General features: G+C 40.3%; 1 long non-coding RNA gene across 1 annotated transcript; it reads right to left on the reverse strand.

Annotated features, from left to right (window-relative positions):
* Positions 1 to 3980: 3980 nt before the first annotated feature.
* Positions 3981 to 4921, reverse strand: LOC119300752. The gene is made up of 3 exons (XR_005146710.1): positions 4801 to 4921; positions 4289 to 4343; positions 3981 to 4201 (listed from the first exon to the last, which is right to left on the reverse strand). It is a non-coding gene; the product is annotated as an uncharacterized LOC119300752 (long non-coding RNA).
* Between the last annotated feature and the right edge of the window lie 404 nt (positions 4922 to 5325).

A 5325-nucleotide genomic window follows, 5' to 3' on the forward strand; every position in this document is an offset into this window, starting at 1 on the left:
GGGGATATTGTTGCCGACGGGGCCCGTCGGTTCGGATGTGCTATTTGCCGACGGCCGACATATGCCTACGGGCATAGGTCTAGGTTTGCCGACGGTCGGAATTTGCTGACGGTTTCGGTTGGGCCGTTGGCTTAGCTCGCACTATGCCTACGGGGGCCGTAGATATATCTTCAGCCGTAGGCATTTTCGATGATTCCTGTAGTGAGTGTTCTTCTCTGCAAAATTACTGGTCGTCACTACTGTCCTCTGTTTAGGTAGGGCCACAAAATTCACGAGGATCTTCATGCGGCCTCTAAATGAATGTGTCTATGACACTAATGCGTGCCAGCCGTCCGTCCTCTTCAATAGCAATGATATTTGGTGGAATAAAAGGTGAATGCTCAAAATAGAATTGTGCTATAAAAGGTGGTGGATGCCGTAATGCTACAATGTTGGGTGAGGAGGTGGTGAGAAAGAATATGAAGCATTCAACAAGGCTAAGTGTCGTCAAATGGGAGCTGACGGGTGGAGACAATTGAGAGGGCACGGTCATAGCCAGAGGTTTAGCCAGCCCACGATTGCAATTAGTTGCCGAAATTGGAAGACGACCATTGTCAAATGGAGTCACAAATGTTACGGCATTTATCTTTTTTCTCTTAGTACAAGCACAACATTTATCTTTGAGTAGGAATCGCAGGTAATGTTCCCCAATGATTGCAGGCTCGACAGCAAATCCGATTAGTGCATTCTGGCTGCTCTTGCCCTATAGTAGTCAGCGAGTGCAAATTGTTTTACGGTCGTGGGATGGGCATATGCCATAGGACGGCCATGCGGCCTATCATGGTTCGGGTCAACACCAATTTGAATTTGTAAGAATCCCTTCTAATTTCTCCCCACTCATTTCATTGGTTAATTAATTGATGGATCCGGATGAGTCTATATCCTCTGACAACCTGGTGCTAAAAAATAATAGATCACACTTATGTTTTTGAGCAAGCAACGGTTGGGGACAGCCCAACCTAAAAACTTAATTATATGTAGTATGATATTGGCGTCAGTGTGACTCATGTTCGCAAATAGCTACCATGGTTACCTAAAAACATACATACAACAATTGATTACAACGTATGCATCGGCAACTTGACGGTTGTTCAACTAGAAATATTGGGTTTTGTGAGTTACGGTGTCAACTATATTAAGAACGGTCTAATTAGTAATTGCTCCGGTAGTTCATACAATGTAATCTTTGCAGCCTACCATGAACCATGTGCCTATAAATGCAGCTATGATGTGCGCATAACAACTCAGTGGAACTGTACAACTTGGTCGTGCAATCGAGAAGGACCGTGTTGGAGATAAAAGGGATCAGGTGACTAAGAGCGTGTCATTCGTAGTTGTCCCTTTCTACAGCAGCCCTTCTATAGAAAGTACATCTATGAAAGAGTGAATCAGGCGGAAGTTGGCAATGAGAGAATCTGGCTAATAGGAATGAGAGGGATCAATGATAAATGGTTGTTGGAATAAAACATGCTTACTTGAAGCAATCATCTACTGGTTTGTGTTTTAGGCTCTTTATATACTCGTGTATCTCTACTCCTAATGGAGCAGTTGGTGAATAGTCTTCATGGTTTTTTCGTCCCACCACTTTCAACCGTTTTTTTTTTTCGCTGGTTTTTTTTCATCCCCTCCCCCACCCCACCCCTCACGCAATCAAAAAAACCACCTCGCACAAAACACCTTTCCTATCGATCCCCTCAAGGAGGCGTCGCCGCCATATCTTCCTGACACAGATATGATTTTCCTAAAAAAATAGATTGTGCTTATACGTACAGGAAACCAATCAATCATTTCCATATGCATCACACAGAGAGAAAATGGATGGAAAGTTTCTTTTAAAATTTGGGGTATGATTTTCGCATGCAATCACGAGTTATGATTTTCCTAAAAAGAGATATTGACTTTTGTCCATGGAATCAAGCATTGCCATATGCATCACCCAAAGGAACGGTGAGAAGGAAAACAAGAAAAATATGTGGTGTTTATTTCTATATTTGGGACATTGGTGCCAGCGTTTATCTCTACTCCTAATGTTTGGAAAAAAACAATTCGCCGCATATCTCATCCCAAGCCGCTACTCCTCGTCTCCGGACGAGACGCAGCTGCAGACGCCGACGCTGATCCAGGGAGACGACGACGCGACGCCGGCGACCACCGCCGCCATCGCGGATCACCAAAACGCCACCGCCGACGGCCGTCGCGGATCACCAGGACGACGCCTGCCAGATCTCGACGTGCATTGACAGCCATCGACGACCCACTCCACCCTAGCTGCCACAGCCCCGACGCCGCCACGTACCAAGCGCCGCCACAGCTGCATCGATCTAAGGTGCGATGCGTCCCATCACCACTGATCTATGATTGTGGTTCGAGACAGGTCTGCGGCACTAGCGACGGGAGGAGCCGCCTGGTTGAGAAGCTCATCCATGACGTTTGTGTCAGCCCGTGGTCGTCCGGCGTGTCAAGCCGTCGATCGGCAGTCCCAGGTCTATACTCTCTGCAGGTACACATATCTTTTGACTGCATTCTCACCATAGTAGTAGTTCGATCTATTCTGTCGATGAACATCCACGCGAGGCTGCAAGGTTCGTAGTGAGTTACGGAAACATGGTCTCCCTTACACCTTAAATTAACTACTAATACCTTCTCCTTTTTGGATTTTTTTTAAATAATCGCTGACTCAATTTCAATTGCTGATCATTTTAGTTGACCTTTTCATTAGGGTGCTTGCAGCATGGTGTGGCAAAATGGAGCAACATCATAACGCTTCTTGTCGAGCCAAAACACCGTGGAGCCGCCAGCCTGCCTGAGCCGACGTTGATCAGCGTCAACTCCGTAAGGGGAATATATGGTACGACTTTCTTAGGTTGTTAGGTTCTATATTCCCCTAGGACTTAAAAGTTTGTGACTGTAATCGAATATCCATTTCAATAAGAACTTCAGTGCTTGAGTTTTTCTTTTTCTTGACTTGTTTCAATAAGAACTTCAGTGATGATTGAGTTTGGACCCCGGGTCCCCGTCAGATTTCACTTTGCTCAAATTACTCAATCAGAACTCGTGGTATTCTACTTCTTATTGGCTCTCAATCTTCCTTCAAGGGGCATCCGATCTTCACAAGCCGATGAAATATTTATTTTTCGCAGGTATTCATCGTCCAATTTCTCAGATTAGGAATTGAGATAAACCTCTACAAGAGGACAGAGCTTTTGTAACACTGAGTTGTGTTACTACAGGCCCAAAATAGTGTTACTAGGCAATATAGTAACACAGTTTCAAATGTGTTTCATTAGACCGTGTTACTAAGTGATGTCAACTGTCACACATAGTAAATGTTACCATATGTTCCCCTCAAAAAAAATGTTACCATATGTTAAAAAATGTGTTACTATTGGATTATAGTAACATGCATTTTATGTGTTACCAAACGTATCGGTAACACATTTTTGTAATTATAGTAACACATATAGTAACATATATTTGTAGACATAGAACATTGCTAGTAACATGTTTTTGTAACTATAGTAACACAAGTAGTAACATATATTTTTATCGTTGGAACACAAGTAGTAACATAATATCCAAATATGGTAGCACTATAATTTATGGTTGTCAACTTCACAGTAACAAATTTTGTAACTATTGTAACACTATCAGTAACACTATTATATTAATATGGCAACATAATTATTTTTTTATTTTTTTATTGTTAACCATAAAATTCAACACCCATTTTATGAAATATACATTTATTCATTAAAAACACTGTAATTGCAAAATAGTTAATTGTTTTTATATTTTGCTTGCCACGGTTAGATTGGTAGAGAAATTGAAGCACGGCAGATACACAAATTCAAAATATCAAGATATGTACTATGAATATACAATAGTGTATTACACTTACGCATTACAATAAATAAATACAAATATTCTTAGTGCAACATCATATCATTTATATCAATTTAACTATAGAAAACACAAGTATGGAGAATATTACACCATGGCATTTGCATAAATTCGACCAAAGAAAAAGATCTTTTGAATAATATTACATTTTTCAATCTAGCAGTGTAAACTACAACTATTGGGAAGTAAAATCTTCAAATTTTATTTGCTTCCTGTTCCAACCGAAGTATTCAGCTGCAAGTCAATTATCCTTGTTTCAAATCTGTAAAAGAAAATTGGACCCTATAGTTATGTAATTAAATATACACAAATATGATCTCGGAATATGGAAGAAAAGACTTCAACTTACAAAAGTTGAAGGCCACGCAATTAAGTATCCTGAAGAGAAAGCTTCACCAATTGTCCTGCAACCAGAAACTTCCCTTACTAACTCCTCATTATCAAGAATAGGTTCATCTATCCGCACATGGATAAATTTAGAAACTAACTCAATACCACCAGCCTTAGTAGCTGGATCAATAGTCAGAAAAGTACCATACAACGTTTTGCTTGTTGGGATATGATGAAGTCTGTAAAACTACTTTAAAAGCTATGATCATTATTAGCATTCAACAGCAATAATAATATAATTTGCATGAACAATATGATCTCTATTTTAATGGCATCCTAAAGTACATGACCCCATAAAAACTAAATAAACTGGACTAGCCATCAAAGTCTAATGCCCAAGGACAACTCACACTTGAAGTTATCCTTTACTTGTAGATTTGTAACAGAAGTCAGTTTTCAAGGAGGCATGTTAGATTGGTTTGGGTCGGGAATTTGAGTACAGTAAACCCATGACCCTTGCCGGATCTTTACCTTGATTGAAGAAGTACGCCTTTTTTTAGCGAACTGGATGTGGGCGTTCAGTTCTAGTCCCCTGCTTGTCTAGTCTTGAAAAATATTGAACTGCGCGATCCCTCATTTCCCTTGCCTACAAAGAGACAAATAGTAGATGCAATGATATTCATATCCTAGAGCTACAAAAAGCTGCAACTTCAAAACTCAAAAACACACAAACCTTACCTTTGCACATAATCAACAACAAGGTCTTGTGGTGACGATGATTTTTTGTTGAATTTGTAACTGACCGACATCATCATGCTCGCCATCCTGGTTCCATGACACAACAATGGTAAGCAATTAATATTTTTATATTCTATCTTTGTGACATGAGTGAGAGTAAGTCTAGACATAACTTTTTGGCATGAACGCGACAGATTATTAGCCTAAAAAATGTCATGTTTCATAGACAAGCGTGCCTCAACAGGTCCATTGCATTGGATTCTCTACAAACTGAAATATTAATACGAAGGTTTCAAGTGAAAAGTAATGATATAGCCA

This window comes from Triticum dicoccoides, chromosome 1B, assembly GCF_002162155.2.
Source record: "Triticum dicoccoides isolate Atlit2015 ecotype Zavitan chromosome 1B, WEW_v2.0, whole genome shotgun sequence".
Taxonomy (NCBI): domain Eukaryota; kingdom Viridiplantae; phylum Streptophyta; class Magnoliopsida; order Poales; family Poaceae; genus Triticum; species Triticum dicoccoides.